Source organism: Ictalurus punctatus, chromosome 19 (genome assembly GCF_001660625.3).
Source record: "Ictalurus punctatus breed USDA103 chromosome 19, Coco_2.0, whole genome shotgun sequence".
In the NCBI taxonomy this organism is placed as follows: domain Eukaryota; kingdom Metazoa; phylum Chordata; class Actinopteri; order Siluriformes; family Ictaluridae; genus Ictalurus; species Ictalurus punctatus.
Genome location: NC_030434.2, coordinates 6318049 through 6343182, shown reverse-complemented (window position 1 = coordinate 6343182; position 25134 = coordinate 6318049). Strand labels below are relative to the sequence as shown.

The 25134-nt window shown below is 39.3% G+C and overlaps 3 protein-coding genes and 1 long non-coding RNA gene across 14 annotated transcripts in view; 2 read left to right on the top strand and 2 right to left on the bottom strand.

Moving 5' to 3' along the window:
- The window catches only part of LOC108280067 (NACHT, LRR and PYD domains-containing protein 12), a 353895-nt gene that overhangs the window by 153700 nt on the left and 175061 nt on the right, over positions 1-25134 (top strand). The gene's annotated exons all lie outside the window — the stretch shown is intronic.
- Positions 1-25134, bottom strand: part of LOC128635404 (uncharacterized) — a 166789-nt gene that overhangs the window by 50021 nt on the left and 91634 nt on the right. The window lies entirely within an intron of this gene.
- LOC124627493 (actin nucleation-promoting factor WASL) overlaps positions 1-25134 on the top strand; it is a 57463-nt gene that overhangs the window by 13518 nt on the left and 18811 nt on the right. Inside the window, exon 1 of one of the 3 annotated variants that reach the window (XM_053688279.1) lies at positions 23975-24059. The exons of the other annotated variants lie outside the window; for them this stretch is intronic. The gene's annotated coding sequence lies outside the window, so the exon portion shown is untranslated. Of the gene's footprint in view, positions 1-23974; positions 24060-25134 lie in introns of those variants that run through there. 3 annotated transcript variants of the gene reach the window in all.
- Positions 637-3783, bottom strand: LOC108261951 (uncharacterized). The gene is made up of 4 exons (XR_008398384.1): positions 3706-3783; positions 3580-3612; positions 2620-3409; positions 637-1263 (listed from the first exon to the last, which is right to left on the bottom strand). It is a non-coding gene; the product is annotated as an uncharacterized LOC108261951 (long non-coding RNA).

The window sequence follows — 25134 nt, the reverse complement described above, 5'->3', positions numbered from 1 at the left end:
GATGCCCCGATACTAAATTACTCTGCCGATACGATAACCGATTATTCAGAGTGATATCGGCCGATACCGATAGCCTTTTATACCTTCTTTTTAATTAATAATAATTAATTCCACAATTCTGAAGGAAATGCAAATAAAATTTTATTCTCTCCATTTCAACAAGTTGTTTCACAGTAACTGGTCTCAAACACAAAACACATTACACACATTAACATTAACACATGAACTAAATTCTGAAGATTAAAGTAAGATTATTAAATTATTGAATGTTATTAATTCATATTAACATTGACTGAATTTTAAAAAACCTCCTGTTAGTCTCATATTCACTCTCCACAAACAAAACCATTTCTACTTCATCACTGAACATCAAACTGGTAATATATAATATCAACTTTTTATATATTAAAATTAACTGGATATGAAATATACTACTCTACAAATATATTTTTCTGTGCAGTATATTTTTGTCAACTCCCCTTTATTTAAATCTTTTAACGGTGTACTGGCCCTTTAATTCAGCGTGAGCAGTGCTTAGCGGTGCTGAGATTACCAACTGCAGTTTTGTCATCATTCCACACAAGAGACATCTTCTTTAATCACAGCATGAAATCGATGTGTTCTCCCGCCCTCTTTTGATTGACAGGATGTAATCGGCCCTGATCATCGGATGTTTTTAAACTATCGGCCGATAGCCCATAGCGGGGAAAAATAGCCTTTTACATCGGTGCATCTTCAGTAATAAATTGAAACTTAATGCAGTGACCTTTTCAAATATAAATAACAGAGGCCTTTTTGCACTCACATTTAATTTAACACTGGTGATGTCATGAGTAAGAGAAAGGAACAGACTTAATGCAGTCTTTTACTGGAAAGAAAAGACAAATAAGTTGAGAAGTAGTTCAGAAAGTACTTATTACTTTATTTTAAGGCATTCATGTCACTATTCGTCACATAAAGCTGAACAGCATTGTATGGATTACAGCATTTAAAGTGTTGTGTTCATGTGCTGTTTTAAGGATACAGCACAGTGATTCACAGAAGCACCCCAACTTCATTTTATTTTTACTTTTCGGCTAACCAGAGAAAACACACGTGACAAATTGTAAGGAACAAAGTACATTTATTTTAATTGAACAATTGTAAAGGTGCTGTGCTCTTTCCGTGTGTTTGTGTGTGTGTGTGTATGTGTGTGTGTGTGTGTCTGGTTGTCAGCTGTGGTCGGGGTTATTCTGATGGCAATTCTTCTCGTTGGCTTCTAACCTAAAACAACGAAATGAACACATTCAGTAGTGTTATGATTTGATATGTCTAAAATGTTGCATAGCAATCTCTTTACAGGTGAGGGAGACAAAATTCTGTTAAAACTGAAAGGCATTCACCCAAGTCTCTTTTGAACCTAATATTTTCATTTGTACCTGTTTATGTCATCATTATTGGTGTGAACTTTTACTCAAATGTTAAAGTGGGTGAATTTGGATAGTTGTTACTCATTGTGCATATGTGTAAATGAAAACATCATACTGCTCGATCTCTACACATGAGCTCATAATGTAACTCATAAAGAACTTCGTTTGCATGGCGACTTTGTCACACACACATCTCAGGCACAGCTTAGAGATCATGTACTCACTGTATGAAAAATACCCTCTATTCTTGTTTTACTGTGACGTCAAGTAATGTAAGTTATCTCATAACATATATTGATTGTTTTTATTAGGATCTTTGATATTATTGTGATATTGTCTGCAGCTTAAAGTGAAACTTTGTTAATTATGTGAGACTTTTGGCACTCGATTGCACGCACGTTTACACTTTTCATCCGGATCAACTGGTTAGGTAGGTGATGATTGTTCCAAAGCAGTTCACTTGACCCTTTCTCCCTCTACAACCAAATTTATAGCCTATATATGTAAAATGTTCTGCTAGCTACATGTTTTTAAGTTAAAACAATGGTGTCACCCCTTATGCAGTGTGTGTAGTGTAAAAGCAAACACTAAAATATAGCTATTGCTCGATCTTTTTAGAGACGAAGCCACATAAGCTTAAAAAATAAAAATGACTCGAGTATGAGCTCATAATCTAGTGTCGTTTCCAGGATCGTCACACGGGCATCTCAGTCACAGATCAGAGATCATGAACTCAGTGTGTGAAAATGCCCTCTATTCATGTTTTACTGTGACATCAAGTATGTAAATTGAATTATATTGTTATTTTATTACTTTGATATTGTTCTGATATTATTGCCCGCAGCATCACTTTGGAGAGTTGTTACATAAAGCGTAAAGCTAAAGAAACTTTTTGTTAATTACGCTCGATATTTGGAACTCCATTATGCGTTTGATCATCCGGATCAAACTGTGTGACCCAAATCTATAATGCTGACAAACAGGTACAAATTATAATCTGTTGTATATCTATCTATCTGTCCATCTCTCTGTCTGTCCTTATATCTATCTGTCTGTCTATCCATCTATCTGTTTGTCTATCCATCTATCTGTCTGTCTAACTCTGTTCGTCCGTGCATCAGTGTGAGAATAATGAATGTTTTTTTTTTTTGTTTTTTGTTTTTTGCTGATTGTTTATAACTGCTGGAATTAAATGTTATAATGCACTCACCTCCTTTGCTGTTTTTGCATGATATGGGGCATGTTTTAGGGTCACAGCAATCATTTCCTCCACACTCTGGGATTTTGGTGTGAGTATGCCTTACTGCAGCCACCTTGAGTCAATACAGAGATCACAGTTATTTAAACTAGAACTCAGACTAAAGTTCTATTCAAAAAGCATCAACATTACTCTTGTTTTCATAATAGACCATGGTATGAATATTTATGTACTGAGAAATAACAACTTTTACATTTACAATGTACATTCTTATTTACAACCTTTCTGCATTCCAAAACATTTTTGAGATCTTGGGTATTGACACAGACACATTATTAGTTATTAGTGACAAGTTTTGAAACTTATGTGTGATGACATCATTGATTAGGAGCTGCTGAAATTTACGTTTTCCCTTTCTCCCTTTGTAACTGTAATTTTTTTCAGCATCCTCCTAATTCCATCTCCCAAGCTGCCTCCACTCTGAAGACACAGATAACGAATCTACAAACAACATTCAGCAATTAATCACAAGAGTAAATTGTTTTAAATGATTTCAGGTTAACAATGACTCGTAATGTTGCTTGTGTCGTGGCACATACCATCTTCTTTCGAAAGTCAGCAACTTTCAGCTTATCACACAGCTCTTTTAATTCCTCCACAGTCTTACAAGGCACCTCTAAGCACCTCTATAAGATCAGAGACAGATGTGCTTGGCTGGCTCATTGACTGCTGCATTGTTCCTAACGCTGCTGTGATGTTGTCCTGGATTTGTTCTAGTTTCAGCATGATTCTCCTCTCCAAACTTTCAAATAACTTGTAGATTTCTGTCCAAAATTTGTTTTGAAACATCAATGACATTACTAACTACAGTAATGAAAAAAAACGAACACTGCCATAAGTCAACATAAATCTGTTTGGGAGACAATTAATAAAACTGACTGTAAGATAATTATTATTAAATTAAATAGTTACCAACTCGAAGAGATTGTGGATCATTCACACTTCCTTAAACAAGTCACAAAAACATTATTCAGATCAATATCTGTATCCATGTGTGTAGTTATCAAAAAAATAAAATAAATAATTGTTTTAGTATACCTTGATTCTGCCGGTTGCCAGAAATTGACTGATGTGGCTGCAGTTGTGATGTTGAAGGAGATGGAACTGTAAACACATCACAAAAAAAGAAAAACAAAATCATTAGATTAAAAAATTGATATCTGTAACACCCTTTATTAGTCTTGTGCATGCTAGAGCTGTAAAGTTTTTTTTTTTTATTTGTTTAAAGCCATAAAATAATGTTATTAGCACATGTTTAAATCATGTGGCTATACTTTTGAAAACAAGTATAATGTTTAGGTAACATTGTAAGTGTCAAGATTCATCGCCTCCCCTGTAAAATTCTCTCTGCAAACTGTAGAGAGCTTTGATTAGCAGAATGGCATGAGGAATGCATGGTCTATGATTTTTTTTCTCTAATTGATCACAAACAAGTCAAGCATCAAATTTAAAGTATTACATATAGTATACGTATAGTATTAGTACATTTAATAAAACCTCCATCAGGATGAATAAAAGCAGATCTTCACTCTATTTGTTACTGACTTTTGTTTGAAAACAATGTTTAGGTAACGACATTTCACAATCACTTGTAAGGCCTGGACACCACAGGATGATCTTACTGACATCTATGAGGGAGAAACTTTGCACCTTTTTTTATCTCATGACTAATGTAAAGAATGTGAATACTGCATATGTGAAAGCACATCATCGTTTAACAACTCAAAGGACACAAGTACAACTACATTTTAAAGTCAAATTTAACCACACTCAAGTGGCTCATGCTGTGGATAAAAAATGTCATAAAATAAACATAAGGGAGACCTAGCATCCAGCAAAGGGGAGAAGAAGAAGAGACGGGCACCTAGACACATAGAAGCGGGATTAGGCGGACATTGACAAATTGGAATTACACTTTAAAGATCTTTAAGAGCAGTAATAGTCAAAAAAAGTCAAAAAGAGGTATACGAGCTGAGCTGAGGAGGGCTAATACACACACACACACACTCGTACAGTCAAGGGCGGGCAAGTAGACACAACATACACACACACTCTCTCTTTCTCATACACACACATGAATAACTTTAATAATATCTTATAGTAATAGAGAAACTCTATAAAAAAACAGAATAGTAGGATATGCAGGACAGTAAAACTGTAATGATATTAAGAAGTTGGAAGTACAGTAAACCGCTTTTCAAGTAGTATAAATATATATAAAATAAGAAATATAGTGCAAATATGAAAATAAATTATAAACGAGAAATACAGGAAAAATATAACTTACTCATGATTCAGATGGTGAAGATTCTCGTCTCGCAAGGAAAGCCTTAATTTTAAGAGAACCATGAAGAGAGCCAGTTATAAGGGTGGCTGGGTCAAACTGCCCCCCCCCCCCCCCCCCCCCTCGAGATAACGATAAGACCAAGGTCCCTCCCGGTTGTTTAGTCGTCTTGTCTACGTCATCTTATTTCCCTAGGTAAATGAGAATTCTGGTTTCTGACCCCCTAAGGTAACTGAGAAGTCTGGTTTCTGACGCCCTAGGTAACTGAAAAATTCTGGTTTCTGATTCTCTGTGTAATTCAAAACTCTGGGTTTTTATTTTCTGGGTTATTAGAAATGCCTGGGTTCTGATTTTATGTGTAAATTAAAACCCCTGGTTTCAATTCTATGTGTAAGTGAAATAGGCCTTTTCTGGAACATAAGAGTAAGGTAAATGAGCTCTTTTCTAACCCTATTGGTAGTGAGATCATAGTCTTCTTGAAACATGTGGGTTATTTAGTGTGTAAATACAGTATAAATACTGGAGCTTAAGCTCAGGGTATTGGGATCACTTCTGAGAATTCTCATCGGTGTGGATCTCGTGTGGTGGAACGGAACAATAAAGCTAGACCCTTGCTTCTTCTCACTCACGGCTGGTGTATTTTTTCTATCTCCAACTGGGCTCAGAGGTAGATGTGAGTATTGGCTTCTAAGTTGAATTTTAAATGTTTTTGGGTAATAGGCTAAATTCGAGCCAACATTTGGCACCCCAGATGGGACTGGGCTAAGATCTATATGTCTGGAATCTCTCCTGTGGGACTTCGCTCTCTAAGCAACAGACAGGCCGTATAGGAAAAGGCATTGCAGACGCCTGTTATTTCAAAGCTCTGTTTTAGTGGTCTGTTGCTACGACTGAGAAGCCTCGGGGTGGGAAGAAAGACTAAGTGGGTCTCCAAAAGAACCTTGAGTGAGTGAGAAGAGGTAAGAGAAGTGTAGATTGTAGAAGATTGTACTTATTGTAATTGTATAAGGTTCATAAGACTGTATAAGGATATGGTATATGTGTTGTGTGAGTGAAAGTCCTGCAATACCGCTGGAGGAAGGGAAAAAAGGTAGAAAAAAGGTAGAAAAAAGAGAAGAGAAATAGAGAAATACTCCAGGGCGGGGATAGAAAGCAGGTGGAAAATGAGGCCTCAGACCCCAGATACCGGCTACTAGACTAGACTAGCAGACTAGTGGCGGCTGCATTGGTGGGGACCCCTAATACTGCTGGAAAAAGATTAGATAAAAGATAGATAGATTAGATTCCAGGGCTGGATAGAGAGGGGAATAAATCCTGGGCCCAGGTCCGGGTCGTGCAATACAGCATGCCCGGTGTATGAATGGAATGTGTACTAACAAATGTGTGTGCTTATAATATATGTGCTTATAATATGAGTGCGGTGTGAGAGCGTGTAAGTTTTGGAGACAGGGAAAATGTATTTATTAGTGCTCTGAACATGAGCTCCATACCTAAAGTATTGGATAAGTGGGATAAGATTTAGAGAAAAGAATTTTTTTTTTGGAGAAAGTTGGATTTAATTTGTATGACTGTAAGCTTCATGCATACGGAGCTGGTATGGAGGTGCTTTATACTTTGAAAACTTCATGTAGTAAAATAAGTGTATTAATGTGGAATACAATGTGTGTATGGGAGCTTGCCGGCGTTGTTGATAGAAAGGAGGGGTGTATGTGTGTGTTCCTGTCTGTTCTTATCTGTGCGTCTGTGTGGAAGGACAAAAAAAAAAAAAAAAAGGGGAAAAAAGGTAAGACAATTCGGTGTGTGTGTGTTCTTCAGAGTGAGCTTGGTAATGCAGAGCATTGTGAGATATCTTGCGGTCTTTGAATGTTTTGAATCCGGTACATACTTTCGGTGAGTCGGCTAGACTGTGTGTGTTATAATTAATTTGGTATCAATAACTGCTGTATAAGTGTGTTAAAAATTTTGGGGAGCATGCACGCCAATGGTACATATTTTAGACATCTGTTCGACTGCCCATTGTGTAAATAACAATTACTAGACCTGTAATATATAACAACATATCCCCAGATTGTGTGATCCAGGAACAGGAAAACTGAAGGTGGGAGAAAAGTGTATATTGTCGCGCCATTATTGAGAAATGAGTGAGTTAGTCCATTTGGACCTTTTATTTTTATTCTATAAATTACGAATGTGATGTCTAGGTAAAAGCCCCCAAAATGAGAATAATAATATACTGTTTTTGCGGAAGCTGCCACAGGGCCTACACGGGTGAGGTTCCCAACTCAGGACGGGGAAAGTAGGCGGATGCGGCATCCACAGGGACACAATGGAGCCCGCATGAAAGAGATACAAAACGATGCAGGAGTAAGTGAAATTTTGTCCTGGTTAAAACGGGGGGCTCAAAAAGACGGTGCGGGAATATGGCGCAGTGTATAAGGGTTGTGTATAGCCCCAGTCAGCCTCCTCCCACGCTTGATCAAAGACGCCCATGGCGTGGATCATGTCAATAAGACTGAAATGATCCGGAAAATCCGTCAGGAATGGTGGTCCCCTCAGCTGGCCTCACAGGTGGACCAAATGGTGAACGCATGTGCTGTGTGCATCAACCACAACGTGCGAAAGAACCTCACCACCCCCTTAGGACATATTCCCCCGCCGACGGGACCGTTTCGGCATCTAATGATGAATCATATAGACATGGGAGCGGAGTTCCAGGTAGATGGGAAACGCTTCCTTCTGGTAATAGTGGACCGCTTCAGCCGGTGGGTGGAGGCGACTGCTACTTCTGAGGAAGATGTGGAGTCCGCCGCTAAATTTTTATGTTGTGAGGTCATACCTCGATTTGGGATCCCTGATTTTTTGAGTTCAGACAATGGCATCCACTTCGTAAATAACGTCCTTAAGAATGTTGCATCGGCCTTGAAGATTGATCATAAGCTAGGATGTGTATATCTTCCTGAGTCCCAAAGCACGATGGATCCAGGGTACCGCACCCTAACTAATAAATTGGCAAAAACATGCGGTGACTCACACCTAAACTGGGTCCAAGCCTTACCACTGGCATTGATGAAGATACGATCACAGACCAATCGTATGACACACTTGATTCCTCATGAAATGCTCAAGGGGCGCCCAATGCCTCTGGCATACACTGAAGGTCCATACACCGAGCCGTCTGAAACCCAGTTGGAGGGCGAAATGCGGGATTATATGCAAATCCTCACTCAAATCCACCGACAGTTATATTCACAGGTCAGAGAAGCAATCCATGGTGGGGACGGGGTACGGGAGGATGTACGTTTAGTGGCCCCCGGGGATAGAGTACACATTCGTATGTTTAAGAGAAATAGCCCCCTCGGGGCATGTCGGGAAGGACCCTTCACTGTGGTCGCTGCAACCGCCTCGGCTGTGAGAGTTGAAGAGAGAGATCATTGGTACCACTTGAACCAGTGCGTCCGTGCCGGAGCAGGTATGGGACGGCGAGGACCAACAACCCCAGGCCCTGCCACTACAGGGCAGACCATGGGGACGGAGGTGTTAACCGACAGCGACTCGGATACCTCACTTATGGGTCCGGCCTACGGCACTCGAGCCCAGGCTAAACGACGGGCTGTGGAAAGGCTGGATAGACCGGCCCAGTCGGATGCCGGTAGCTCAACTGGCTCTTCGTTCCTCTCCTCTCCATACGATGATATTGACCCTGTTACCTCCCCCCGAGCTGAAGCGGGAGACGTAGCTGCCGTCCCGCTAGTAACCCCACCAGAGGCAGAATTGTTATCAACACTCGCCACTCTCTGGCAATCTGATAACCTTGATGACCCCATGCCTATGAGCACTATTGATTTGGATATGCTGCAGGCCCTTGAGGTACAGTTAAGCACACCTCCCCCCGTGACCCCTGAGCTCCGGTCTCCGCTGGGATCTTTACACACTCCCCTACCATTGGGTCGAGAGAACACTGGTTCAGCAGAGTAGCTGTGGTGGGGGCGCCTTATACCACAGGGCTAAGAGTTCCTGTTCAGACCAGAGGGTGATGTTCGGAAGAACACACCTTCATTGTATAATTTACTGATCATGATCTAGACTGTGTACAGTCCTATATATAGATTGTGACAGGTCAATAGCTTGCGTGCCTTTAACTGTAATTGGAAGTCGGTATGATTCCCTGTTTGTAAACTGAATGATGACGGTTATCTAAACCACCGAGCGCGCGAGAGAGGGAGAGAGCGCGTGCGAGAGATTTCTGTTTCTTCCCCTTTTTCCAATCCTTCAGTTATCTCACGCTCTACATTAAAGTCAAAGTGATTCAACGTATATATATATATATATATATATATATATATATATATATATATATATATATGTGGATATATTCCTGTAAAAATTTAAATCAATCAGCATGTCTTTATTTTATCAGTCCGGGGAGAACTTTAATAATAGTTTATGTGGTGTGCATTGTGCCGCATAGTTTCTTCTGCAGAGGCATCTTTTCCTGACTAATAATAAAATTGACATGTGAACCTATTCGTTTTGAGTGATATTAATAAAAAAACCCTGAAAAGTAAAACCGACCCGAGGTAACAGTCTCTGGCTCACAATGTGGTCCGTATCAGGCTAGGTCACATCCTCCCTGTTGAGATAATGTTGAGCCTAAACATTTGGTTTTAGAGAGCAGTCTACCTTCATGAACTGACTCGCTAACAAGAGCTGGAGTAACCATAACTAATTTGTGTATCGGTGATTCCTATACGGGTACGTGTCTATACAATATCTTAAGCAGCGTAAATGCGAATTCTTCTGGCGTGTGGTATTCATGTTGTATAATGCTGAATAATTTCTGCATGTTTTCTCTTTAAATGCTGGATATGTCCAATGATAAGTAATTAATAAGATCAGATGGCAGTAGTAGTCTGCACATTTTAAATTCTTTGTAAGGTGTTGTACGCCTGTTACAGATGTGATATCTGAGTCCGTAACATTAGAATAAGGTGATGATTACTTAATGTGGAATTCGAGTTTTGCAGGGAGTACGAGTATCTGGATTAGACAGCCTTGCATAATGGTTCCTTTTGCCGACATGTTGTGCTGATATGAGTTTGGGAGGTAGTTTAATTACGGTCCCTTTACAACGGTGTAGTTTAACGTGATTTGTTTTTTCCTGAACCGTAGATTGCTGAATAGAATGGAGTAGTTATGCAAATATATATGTGTGGGTGTGTATATGTATGTGTATGTGTGTGTGTATATATATACATATCGGTGTGCTATGGATATGTCATACAAAGTATACGAGTTACAATATTTAAATGATACAAAGCAGTGGTCGCAAACTCGAGAAAGGGAGGATATACTGCACAACCTGTGAAGTGAATTGAATTGATAATACGTTATACAGAAGCTGAGAACTGATAAAAACTGAGAGCTGAGAACTGGATGCAGGTGTGTGTGATCTGGGAATTGCAGTCCATGGCAGCCAGCCATGTTTGTGGACCGCAGTGAAGGATGGGAAATGTGGTTTGTGATATGAGTAGATTTAACACTACCTTAATATGGTCAAATACAGTTTAAATGAAATGGATAAATTTATAGGACGAATCTTATGCTTCTTACAATTGGGCGCTCAGCCGAGGTAACAACTTGGTGGTAAATTGAAACAAAGCTCACAGATGATAAATTTTATTTTAGACTAAGTTAAATACATATTCACATTCCTCCAAAGTGAGCAACATTTAAATGTCATGTATGAAGGATCTGAGTGATATTTTGAGTACAGTATTTTGGTACAGTTATAAATTAATAAGAAACAAGATGCATGTACATGCATGTATACCATTTAGACTACAGACTAGTGCTGTACACATAGAACCAAATTCACTAGGTTGTTTTGAATGTAAATTAGTGGGATAAAAGTGGTTAGAGGACTGTAAATGCATATCTAGATCTCAACCTCATTTACTCTATTTTAGTTCTATCTTATTGGGATTATCACTCGTTAGCACAGATGGAATATTAATATGTTCGGGTAGTGTGCACCACAAATTTTCAGACTAAAGGAATTTTGTTTTCCTTTCTCAATATCTTTCTGGTAAATGAAAAACAGGAATGGATAAGAATGTATCTTTGTCAGTTGGGTTTGTACTTTTAAAAGTAAACGGACTAGAACTATTTTACAGGGATAACTATACATGAGAGTGGAAAACCCCTTTGAGAGAGGTGTTATTCGATTGATTAGAGCAGTGGAGATTACTTTAGTAAATTTTTTTTTAATGATTTGATAGACCAACATTATTTAATCTCTGCAGCAATATTTCCTGATTCACTGTGTTGAGAGCCTCTTCTAAATCAACAGACAAGGAAGTGCAGAGGGTACCGTGACATTGCTTTAAGACTTTCAAAACAATAGTTGTGCTGATATGTTTGTATGACCTTAGACTTCTTGCAGACTGATAACATGTGAACGGTTCACTGAAAAAGCTTTCTACAAGGGACATAGGCGAGGAGGCCTTGCTATTGGATTGTAATGATCTAATATAGTTGGATGTCCCTGATTTAATGTAATAAATAAATAAATAAATAAATAAGAAAACTGATTTCCAAATTTCTGGTATAACCCCGTTGTCAAATAATGATTAAAATGATAAGTTAAAAGAGATAAAATAATATCAACTGCTAAGTTTAGAAGTACAGACTCCACACAACCAGGGCCTTGTGATGTGTTTATATCGGGCTTGGGTGATTGGTGCACATCAGAGGTCTTAACACGTTAAAAACTGAACTCCTCATGTCGAATTGTTTTTAATAGCTTACTGCTTTATTAAAATCAGGGTATAGTAAATCACGATAAATATTCACCGTTTTAAGGCCTAGATCTGATGCATAAATTGAACATTTAATGATGGGTTTTGCAGTTGTGTGTTCCCAGTTGCCTGTCTCCAGTTTCCAGTACTATTGTCCTGTAAACAATATCTTCGATCCTCAGAAAAAGGATGAAAGGACATGCCCACTTAGTCTAGCATTATTACAACAAGCTGTGATAACAAAAGCGATACGTTTTGCGATACAACCAACCCACCCAGTAACCATTATTTATAGTATGATGGATATAGAATACATATATATATAGATATATATGTATATATATATATATATATATATATATATATATATATATATATATATATATATATATATATATATATATATATATAAGATGTCCCAACTGTAACCTATAACTGTAATTCCACTCCACATATTATTATTGATCAGCGCTTTTTCCAAGTGACTACATGTGAGAGCTCTAGGCCGTTACTCCCCTTAACAATTCCTAGATCAGTAGTACACCTGGAAGCGTCTCCTTCGGGGGCTGTGGGCTCCCCTGCGGTGTACTCCTCTGTGGTCATAGACTCCCTTGCACGCTCCCAAGGCCGTCAGGACATGATTGGGGTCATCCTCCGCCCCATAAAAGCACAACAAATGTTCCTGGACGTTATCAAGTATGGTCTGCAGTAGATCACTGATTGCTCACTAAAGGACAACATTCTGAGATCCGGGTGTTCTTTGGACAAGCCTGACATTGAATGAACTTATGCTTTGCACCTGAACTATGGCTGGCAAAACTACAACAAAGACTGTGTCTTACATGTGACTGAAAAGGGGGGTGCTGCTGGGGGGGTCCCGGCTCAGGAGAATGGGGTGCTTACAGGGCTGAAATTTATGTATTGAAAACATTGGATTTGGTGGCACAAGGATTGCCAGGCTGGAGATGCTCTCTTAGTGTGGATCATTGGGAAAATTGCTCTCTCACACATCGATCTTACGTTTATCACACCAGGTCATTTCTATTTTGAAAGAACAAGATATGGGGATATGGGGTTAATCTATGTACCACCCGAACTAAAATTCTTAAACCTGTTAGTGTGCCTAACTCACCAACTGTAGTGTTGTAATGGTGTAATTAATTCTGTGTAGCCAGTCACTGAGAACACTCACGATTGCCCAGCCGAAATTCGTATTTCGTTGAGCTTAAAAGTTTTGGGTCTGAAATTTCACAAACATTATGAACACCCTGTTCTGCCCAATTGGCTGAATTAAAAAGCTATCACTAAGGAATGCAACCTGGTTAAGGGTAGAATTGTTAAAAAAAAAATATATATATATATATATATATATATATATATATATATATATATATATATATATATATATATATATATATATATATATATATATTGACGTTTAGGCCCATGGATTGTGTCGTCTGTTTGGAGTTGTTTGAATGCAATGAGGTTCTAGGAAAAAAATTGGAACGCCACTTATCGAACAAATAGTTTAATTGAATTCTGACTGCACTTCTTGCTGTATGTATTACAGCTGCCCATGATCTTAGCCAGTGTGCGAGGGGGAACGTAGAGGAATGATCTCTGTACTTGCAGGCAACGGTGGAGGATCACCTGAAGTGTGCTCAAAATTATTTATTTTTCCTTGACCTTGGATAGGTCTGGCACACCCTGATTTGTGTTTGATGTAATTTGTGCTGATACTAAACGTATTTCGGTAGATGCTCTACCTCTTGCACTAATGACCTATCACATGCAGACTAACAGCAATACGTATCTAACACTGCATGAAATGCTTACGGGTCGACCCATGTCTGTGTCTGTTCCTTATGATGGACGGCCGCTGGAGTAATTGCAGATGAATGAAAAACATATATAAGACCACTAACTATTATGTATGGAGCTATATATTCACAGGAACACAGCTGAGTGCAGTGTTATGTGTGAGGCGTCACCGCCTCAACGGGGGGAGGTGTTTAGAGGTGTTCACCCGGAGGTGGGAGACCCGGAGCCGCGAGAGAATGCTGACTATGAGAATGCTGACTACAGGGCAGCAGCGGACTAGAACATGCTACCCCTGGAGGATGCTCAATCCTCCAATGACGAGAGTGAAGGTCCGGTACGAAGCGTCAACGGGGGGTCTGCTCAGTCAGTGGCAGACAGGATGAGAAGATGTGAAGATCCATACCCTGGGTGTACGTGCTAGCCTAACCTCTCCCCAAAGGGTGGCTCTCTACAGTACGTAAAGTGCTTGAGCTGAAGACAACCAGCATACAGAGAGAAACTGCATACAACAGACTGTCAAGTATTGTTATAAAATGTTATAAAATGTTTGTGATATGACGCACTCAGGCATGAGAAAAGTATAATGGTGCTGCCGAGCACATAGTGCTGGCAGGGTGGGAATTTTTCCTCGTAGGAGATTTTTTCGCCCACCCCTGACTGCAAAAGACTGGGGTTTGGTTTTTGAGGGGAAGTAAGAATCTATTTGTCTCCCGACAAATACAAAACTGTGGGCTGACAGGCCTAGTTGAGAAAGATAGGGACGTGTAGATCAAGTAGTTAGTTACTGTAGTGGCCACTCATACGTACGGCAGTAGTAGTAGTAGTAATGAATGATTAGGGGAACTCAGTTAATCACACTTATAATCGATGTAGGCAAACAAAGTATAATCAAGGTAGTTAGATTCGAAATGAGATATATATATACATAGTTAAAAGGAGAAGTAAGTTAAGGGTTAAGAGTTATGGCTAGGTACATCTACACATGTCTCCCACCAGGTCTAAAAAACCTCCTCAGCTCTATTCGGTTCAGTGTTGCGTAGAAGTGGTTATTGTAAGGGACCCATTGGATTACGGGGACGGGCGCAGGGATTATGGCTTCGTTAGAGTAATCCTCCGACAGCTAGCGGGGGACGGCCATGGGGTGCGGCAGAATCAGTTCCTCCATGCTTAATTAAGGTATTGTATGAGGCTTCATAGCCTCAGAGGGGGAAATGTTGTGGATAAAAAATGTCATAAAATAAACATAAGGGAGGTCCAGATCCAGATCCAGGTCCAGTAACGGAGAGAGAAGGGACTGACGACGGGCACCGGCACCTAGACATACAGAAGCGGTTTTAGTCAGAGGTGGATAAATTGGTAAAACACTTTAAAGATCTTTATGGGTTATTAGTCGAAATAGTCGAAAGAAGTGTACGAGCTGAGGAGTGCTAAAACACACACACACACACACACGCTCGTACAGTCAAGGGCGGGCAAGTAGACACAACACACACACACACACTCTCTCTTTCTCATACACACACACATGAATAACTTTAATAATATCTTATAGTAATAGAGAAACTCTATAAAAAACAGAATAGTAGGATATGCAGGACAGTAGAACTGTAATGATATTAAGAAGTTGGAAGTACAGTAAACCGCTTTTCAAGTAGTATAAATATATATAAAATAAGAAATATAGTGCAAATATGAAAATAAATTATAAACGAGAAATACAGGGAAAAAAGGAAAATATAACTTACTCATGATTCAGGTGGTGAAGATTCTCGTCTCGCAAGGAAAGCCTTAATTTTTTAGAGAACCATGAAGAAAGCCAGTTATAAGGGTGGCTGGGTCAAACTGCCCCCCCCCCCCCCCCCCCCCCTCGAGATAACGATAAGACCAAGGTCCCTCCTGGTTGTTTAGTCGTCTTGTCTACGTCATTTTTTTACCTAGGGAATTGAGAATCCTGGTTTCTGACTACCTAGGTAAATGAGAATCCTGGTTTTTGACCCCCTAGGTGAATGAGAATCCTGGTTTTTGACAACCTAGGTAACTAGAAACTCTGGGTTTTTGTTTCCTGGGTTGTTGGAAATGCCTGGGTTCTGATTTTATGTGTAAATTAAAACCCCTGGTTTCAATTCTATGGGTAAGTGAAATAGGCCTTTTCTGGAAACCTATGGGTTATCTAGTGTGTAAATACAGTATAAATACTGGAGCTTAAGCTCAGGGTAGGGAGATCACTTTTGAGAATTCTCATCGGTGTGGATCTCGTGTGGTGGAATGGAACAATAAAGCTGGACCCTTGCTTCTTCTCACTCACGGCTGGTGTATTTTTTCTATCTCCAACTGGGCTCAGAGGTAGATGTGAGTATTGGCTTCTAAGTTGAGTTTTAAATGTTTTTGGGTAATAGGCTAAATTCGAGCCAACAGCACCTCTACCACTTTCTCCAGGGCACAGTGTGAAACTGACACCATTAAATTGTTGCAGCATCTTGCCAAAGAGGGACACAAAGCCAGTCTCTCCATATTATCTCCATGTGTGCATCACATTTGCATACTGCAATAGTTTTTGGGAGTGGGACTGCGTCCAGCAGCTCAGAGACTAGTTTGTGGTGGGCTATGTGTGTTCCTGAACTCGTCAGGAAGTTCCTGTGTTTCCCAATTGTCCCCAAATCATGTACTACCTCAAAGGCATATCTACTGTCTGTGTAGATATTTACTGACTGTCCCTCAGCATGTCTTCATGCTGGCATACAGTTCAGCTGCTTGTGCTGAAAGGTTTGAGGGGAGACTTCCTGACAGACCGTCTCGTGTGTGGTCACTACTGCATAGGTCACCAGGTCACCACAGCTTTCTCAGCTGCTGCTACGGCACGTGCACCAACTGGATCCAACTTCTGCACCAACTGGATCCAACTTACCTGAGAATGAGCTGTCCAACCTGTTGCATATGCCATCTCTCTGAGCGGTGCTTCTAGACTGGAATAGATAAGAATGAAAGTTCTGCGATACGAACACATACCTAGGAAAGAGAGAACTTGTTTCTTCATCAGAGGCTTGGGAATCTTCTGGATTGCAGATACTCTTTCAGTGGAGAGTTTCTTTACCTTTGCAGAAATGTCATGATTCAAGAAATCTCACTTCTTGTTGTACATACTGTAATATGGAGAGACTGGCTTTGTGTCCCTCTTTGGCAAGATGCTGCAACAATTTAATGGTGTCAGTTTCACACTGTGCCCTGGAGAAAGTGGTAGAGGTGCTAAGCTGTCCATTAGCGTTTGGTTGTATATCGTTATTGACTCTCAATACCCTTAACACAAGCGAGTGAAAGTGTAAGGATGTCCATCAAATATGAATGCAAACCGAAACTGTCTTTATCAAGAGATATACTGAAAAAAATGCATTAGCTAAATCTACGACTGAAAACCATTTGCTATTTGTTGGAACCTGGCTTAATACAGTGTAAGAATTTTGCACGTCTGGAGCTCTCTGTTTGACTGCTGCATTAAACGCTTGCAAATCTTGTACAAATCACCATTCATCAGGTTGCAGGTTGTTTGTTTTTTTTTTGCTTCTCACACTGGAAATATTGGAATGCGCACTGACAAATCAGGATAGGGAACAATGACCCCTGCCTTCAATAATGAATTTTAATCTGGTCTAATGCCCTCAGTAGTTTCTGATTTAAGAGGGTATTGAGATTGTCTGGGCCTAAAGTCAGATTTGGGCGTGATCACGACTGGTAGTGCACTTTTAATCAGGCCTACGTCATGTTTCCCTTGGGCCCACAGCCTGAGAGGCAACTTCTTCAATTGTGGGTGTATCTCTAGGGGTGTGGGGCTTGTCCCAAGCTTCAGAAACATTCCCTTATCAGGACACATTACATCCAGGTTAACCTTGCACATTTCCAGAAAGAAATTTTTTTTATAAACTCCCAGCATCGGGCTGTACCATATGTTGGAGGTGGGTTTCTGTTCCCAATCTGTAATTTTCCCACTCTCACATAATCTGACCCACAGTAACATGTCTTTCTAATGTTTGTTCTTTATTTTTGGCTAATGAGACGTGGGGCACTAATTCTGGGATGAAAAATACACGCAACTGCGTGTCATTCAATTTGACTGAACATGCACAAAATTTGTCACACCAATATAGGTACAGCTCTTCACTTTCTGGGATATCCATATCTTTCTCAAATTAAAGTCTCTTCTTTCATGCACTTGCACTGTGCAATGAAGGGCAGAGGACAGCATAAATTCAACATAGTTGTCCGTCATCTTATCATGTGCCAACTTCAACAAATGAGCACAGGCTCTAGGCTTGTTATGCATGGACCATTGATAAACACAGACCTCTGTTTCTTTAACAAACGGAGTTCCCAAAGATGAGTCATCATTGTTACTCCCCGAGGTGAGGACATCAAATTTAAGTGTAAAACACACATTAAGTCCCTGCCCAGTAGATTGACTGGACATGAAGATGAAATTAGGAATTGGTGGGTTATTCTTTTCCCATTTTCACATTCACAAACTAACGGTTCAGAGAAACGTTCTAATACTGAATGTCGTACCCATGGAGTGCAGTGACCACAAACTCATTTTTGGGGATTCTTTTAATTCGCAGTGTTCTATTACTGAATACGTTGCTCTTGAATCAAAATGTGCCACTTTGCCCATTAACTACAAGAGGTATACATGGTAACTGTGTAAAAGGAGAGGCATTATACTTTAAAAGGTTATGGGAAATGACTGGTTCAGACTTTGTGAATTGTCAGTCTGACTAATGTTGTATGTGGGTGTGTACATATATTCCTGTTCTTTGTGAGCTAACTGATAGTTTGGGTGTCTGTTGTCACCTCTTCTGTTCCCAGGTGCCTCACCCTTCCCTTAGCTCCGCCCATCAGTTCGCTTCTGCTCTGGACAGTCTCTTGCAAAATGTCCAACTTTTCCACAGTTGTAACAGTTTAATACTGGTCCATAGCCCTGACGCCTGGGTCTTCCTCGTCTGTGTGTTTTTGGTCTTCCTCTCCTTTCCATCTTTCTTTCCTTTGCCTCTCGTAGGAGCTTCTCCATGTGGATTGCATACCTTTCCATTTGTGTGAGGTTTCTGGTGTCCCAGGTGATGCACTGTTGTTTGATTATAGCGGCAATTTCTGGTTTAATGCCGTTCATAAAGCTGTTTCTGAGATGTGCCTCCCATGCTGTGATGGCCGCATGCTCATCTGCCAGAGCGTCGGGTTTCTCCAAGCCTGAGTTTGCATCATGGATCTCAGTGAGCCTGGACAGGTACTGTGATACAGCATCTGAATCTTGCTACTAGCACTTTGTTTTTTTTTGTCATATCCATTTGCAAAGGAAAGGTGTTCATCAGCTTCTTCTGGAGTGCAGTGATTTGTACTCTGTACATTGCGTTGACTTCATCATCCCACTGTGGGTTGATCAGGCGGACATCGTTCTCTGGGAATTCACGTGAAACCTTGACCCAGTCCGTGGCAAGTTTCGCCACGAGCAGCCGTCATAGTTCATGAGTGGTGGGTCTGAATTCTCTGCAGAATATCTGAAGTTCATGTACAAACTTTCGTCCTCCTACTTCGTGGAGCACCGGCAGATGCGTCATGCTGCTCCTGATGTCCTCCAATGTCCAGGGTCTGTGAACTAGCATAGGGCCTCCTTCTCTGGCCACTTCTAGCATTGGGGCATTTACCACGGCATGCATTGTCCCTTCTCTGTCCGATTTTTTTGGTCTGAAGCCCTCAGGCAGCAACGTTGTTGGTCCCTTCACTTGGGATCTCGTGTATAACACCACCGGTGAAGCTAGGACAGCTGGCGCATAGTTCGGTGGGGGTTTGTGGCTCAGTTCTGGCAGGTTCAGATAGAGTGGTGTAGGCTGGGCCGCTTCATCATGAGGAGGTGCCTCTGAAACTGCAGGCTCCTCCCTCCTTACTGGCTGCGGGCGTCGTGGTGGGGCGGAGTCCAGGTCAGGATCGGCTTTCTGCAATTTAGCACACTGAGAAACAGGTGAGGGCCCTGCCTGACATTTTTTCTCTCTTTTATGTGCCTCGCTCTGACATTCAGCAAATGCCTTCCAGTCAGACAAAAACTGCACTTCACTCTTTGTTTTAGGGGTCTCTCTCTCTTCATTTTCTCTAAATTAAGTTTCAATTGTTCTAACTGTCTGAGGCTAAAACTACTTCTTTTCAGGAAAAGCACATTCTTTAACCCATACATCATATTGGTTCAAACATCCTTCCCCATAATTCACACGCATAAATGAGATATTAGGACCAACATATGAGCACCCTATACATACCATAGCATGTGTCTCAGGATGTGCTTTGCTATATGTTTTTCCCATATTTTCCTTTATATATATTTATTTTCTTTTTCCACCTTCTATAACTAAAAGTTTTAATCAATTTAACATGTTATGAAAATCAAATGAATATGCATTCTCGTGCGGACAGAAAATGTTCAAAATGTGTGCCAAATCTCTAGACATTTAATTAATCATATAACTTATAGGTTCAAGAGAGCAAATCTTAAGAATGTAAAAGCGTTTACCTGTGAGGGCGAGTCCACATACAGCAGTTTGGTAAGACTTACAGTTTTCCCTTCCCTTCTCTCTCTCTTTTTTTATATATATATATATATATATATATATATATATATATATATATATATATATATATATATATATATATATATATCAGTAGAATTTACTTGTGCGTTAAATTTGCCAAATATATCATGTACCGCTGATATGATGGAATGAGTCAATGGGGCATGCCACTTCATAATAACCCGCCGTAAAAATATTGTGCCTCTTGTGCTTCTTAATAAGTACTATCTTCACTTATTTATTCCTTGAAACGGACTCTTTCCATTAGCAAATAATTTTACCGTTATTATATCTCTCTATATATATATACCCGTCGGTATATATCTTAGTTTTGAAGCTGTGATCTAAGAAACACCAAGATCTCTGCCGTCGCAGAGGCGAAGTTCACGGAACTTCTTATAAGAAATCGCTCAATGTAATACACGCATTTCTTATATCACTGACTCCCTTCCATAGAGACAGCAATACACAATGACTTTATAAAATTCACCTTAAGGCTTTTTTTTTTTATGATTCAGTGGTCAGTGGTAAGTCTGCGTCGGTCTTTCGCTCTGCACAACAAAGGGCAAACCACCTGTATCAACATGGATTTCAGGGTGAAAACTTTTCCACGAGCGTCCTCCGGTTTGCTTGTTGTCCAGAAAAGCTGAAAGACTCGCGCAGCCCAGCCAGGAGATGCCAGACTTGTCCTCTGAAGGTAAAAAGGTTTATTACAGAAAGACGGTTAATACAGGACAGAATAAAGCAGGATAGAATAATGAGAGCGCTCTGCCGCCCTTGTACTGAACCACTACTATATGTATGAAACTCAGAGCGTGACATAATTCTGTGTACCGATAAGAAGCAGTTTGAGGCAGTTTAAACAGGCTTTGTTTTAGGATCTTGGAAGATATTTAGATGAGCCTTGAACAGACGAACATGTTTGTGTGTCTGTAAGCAGATAAACATTCTGTACTGATCTCAGTGACATGACATGGTCTTCTTAGGCGTTATCCTCACATGAGAATGAAACAGAACAAGAACAAACTTATTACAAGGTAAAAATGAGTAATTTCCCTCACAGAACATATACAGAATTTATTGTAATTATATAATGAACACCATCACAAGAAACAACACAATAATTTAAAATGCAGTGACTTTTGAGAAAAAAGCATAAATAAAATAAATATATCATTAATAAAAGGAATATTCTATCAATAATATAAAAATATAACTCATAAAATAAACAATGAGTAAATAATAAATTAAATACGGTCAAAACTTTGTTTCTAAAGCAAATATATATATATATATATATATATATATATATATATATATATATATATATATATATATATATATATATATATATATATATTCCAGGATGCGCCCCTTTTTCTGGATCCTGCTGACAGACAAACAAACAAACCAACAAAGAGAAGTGGGAGAAAATATAACCTAATTGGGTTATTTGTTGGGTTAATAAATAAAATGTTACAACAAGGGACACCATTACATGCATATAGGGGACAAGTACTCCTAATCCCCTGGAGGTCTCTGTAAACATTCATGGTGGTACCACCTCTGACCGCCGTCACAGCAGACCTGAGGAAACAGGGACGTGTAGTGGTACATAAGTTTTGCATTATAGGGTATCCCTAAATACAGGTGATCTCTAAATTAACTGACTGCTAATATTATTATTATTCCTACGATTTTTGGAAGTTCTCACCAACATAAATGTTGTGTTCTGATTAAACCTGGAATTTTCTGTAGCACATGGTGTACAGTGGAAAGTAAGTAATCTTACTGTACATGTCGACCCAAAATGAGCACAACATTAACCATTCCTTTATTAGTTGATGCTGATTATGCAGAAAATTGTTGTGATTACCACGGCAACCATAAAAATATCCTTTTCATTTATTTATTTATATATTTTTTTACATTAGATTTATCGCCTCCCCTGTAAAATTCTCTCTGCAAACTGTAGAGAACTTTGATTAGCAGAATGGCATGAGGAATGCACGATCTATGATTTTTTTTTTCTCTAATTGATTACAAACAAATCAAGCATAAAATTTTAAGTATTAGATATAGTATACGTATTTTATTACCACATTTAATAAAACCTCCATGAATAAAAGCAGATCTTCACTCTAATTGTTACTGACTTTTGTTTGAAAACAATGTTTAGGTAACGACATTTCACAATCACTTTTAAGGCTTGGACACCACAGGATGATCTTACTGACATCTATGAGGGAGAAACATTGCATCTTTTTTTTCTCATGAATACTGTAAAGAATGTGAACACTACATATGTGAAAGCTGTTGCACATCATCATTTAACAACTCAAAGGACACAAGTACAACTACATTTTAAAGTCAAATTTAACCTGTAGACTCCAGGCACACCTTAATCGTTCCATCAGTTTCCCCCAGTGGATCCAAGAAAAGGGTTCTTTTCTTATGTGGGTACAAAACCTTTTATTGTTGACATGGAAACACAAAATACATTACACAGAAGGATAATAGTGAAATTCTACAATGTGGGGTATTGTGTAGACTTTCTTAATAATAAATGAGAGCATGTATGCATGTCCAAATTGAATTAGTAAATATCTAATTATGTGGAATGTATACATCACTATAGATACACAGCTTGAAGTAGCAAGAGTATCACAGCAAACCAGCAACTACATTTCCCAGGAGGTACCACAAACTACAAACATGGCCGAAGAGGACTACACTTCCCATACACACACGCTCACCTTCTCCGGAGATATAAACACACACACCTGCACCCAATCTCACACACAATCAAAACACAGCTTATAAAGAGACCTTGTGAACGTTTGAACTTTGCGAAGTAAACGTACAGCTGTCTAGTCTCTGTCGTTGTCCAAGCCTTGTTATCGTGTTTTACCATTCTGAGTTTTGACCTTTATTTACCCCTTTGACTTTGATTATCTGCCCTGCCTAGTTTTGCCTGAACACCTGACCTCTGCCTGTTTATTGACTATGGGTTTCTGCCTTACCCTTGGACTATGTTGATATTAAATCTGCCAAACCTGCACTTGCTTCAGTCACAGCCTCCATCTCGTGACACTCTTGCTGTCACCATCAACATCCAATGATGCTCATTCACAATTTCCACACAAACTTTGTCTGCCACTGGAACAAAAAATACAAAAATCTGTTACTTGAAAAATACTTATTGAAACATTTACAAAATGTGAAGTCACTAAGACAATTGTCACTAAGATGACACTATGTATTAGACAGAGGCAGTTTCACTGTAATACTATCAACTGTACTGATGTAGTGTTACTGAGTTTTCTTGCATGTGCAGGATTTTTTGGCTTCTTCAACCTGCACTGGCCCTGCCAGCTCACAAATTTAAACTATGAACTTAATTAAGCTGTCTGACTTGTATTTTTAGAGAAATAAAATAGCAGAACTCATGAAACTGGATTCAGAGGAAGCAGGTTTATTTAGCAGTCAGCAAGACAGCAAACAAACCGAGCTGGGCCCAGGGATACACACCACACGATTGCGATACTGAGGTTTAAAGTTCATCCTCCACTCATAGAAAACACTGCTGCATATCAAATCAAGGGATGACCTCATTTTTAATGCCAAAACCTGGATACGAGGAAATCATGATACTAACATGTTACTTGTCGGGGACATTAAACATCATTGCGCAAAACAGGAAAAGTTCACCTAAAGATCTGGCTCAAAGAGTCGACTCATTCCTGAACGACTCATCACCTGTAATGAATCCTCCTTCCTTAAGTGAAAGTGTTTCTCCCTCAGACTCGACTACATTTTGTGGAGTATTGGAAAAAGGTAGAAACGGTGATATTAATCTCACACAACAAGGATTGTTGACTAAAGGTGAGTGATTTCTTTATTATAAATGACTTTATATAAGAAGAATGATGATATATTGTAAATAAAACTGGTGTAAAATCAGCTGTAGGAAATCTGCAGCGCGTGAAGTTCAGACCTTTCAAGTTCCTCTCTTCAGTTTCTCCTGAATTAAACATTCAGAAGGTTTGGGGAATATCATTTTATCAGTGTGGAACAAACATCATGTGTTTTTAAATATATTCCGTCACATTTCTCTCAGTTGGAACCGGGAGTTATGGGTTGTGTGTGAAATGGTAAACTACACAGTAGGAGAAAAGACAATAAACAAACATTAAAAACTCATAATTATCATCATTATCATTCACAACTTTATTTACACACAAACAGCAAAGTTTACGTTTGATTTAACAGTTTGACAGTTAATTTATCTTCTTCACCTTCTTATTTTTTTTTTTTTAAACATCGAAAAATTAGTTAAACATTTGAATAGTTAAACATAAAAACCCCGTATTTTGTGTATGTTTGGTGATCTGTAATTTTTTTGTATTGGGGCGTCTTCACCACACCTCCAGAAATGACCATTTTACAACCCCAATTCCAAAAAAGTTGGGACGTGGTGTAAAATGTACATAAAAACACAATGCAATGATCTGCAAATCTCATAAACCCATGTTATTCACAATAGAACCTAGAAAACATATCAAATGTTTAAACTGAGTAAATGTACCATTTTAAGAACAAATAAGGTAATTTTGAATTGGATGGCCGCAACATGTCTCAAAAAAGTTGGGACGGGGGCAACACAAGGCTGGAAAAGTAAGTGTTACTAAAAAGAAACAGCTGGAGGTTACTTGGGAACAGGGCAGTAATATGATTGGGTATAAAAAGAGTATCTTAGAGAGGCGGAGTCTTTCAGGGGTAAAGATGGGCAGAGGTTCACCAATCTGTGAAAATCTGTGTCTACAATTTGTGGAACATTTTCAGAATAATGTTCCTCAATGTAAAATTGTGAAGACTATGAATATCTCATCATCTCCAGTACATAATATCATCAAAGATTCAGAGAATCTGGAGAAATCTCTGTGCGCAAGGGACAAGG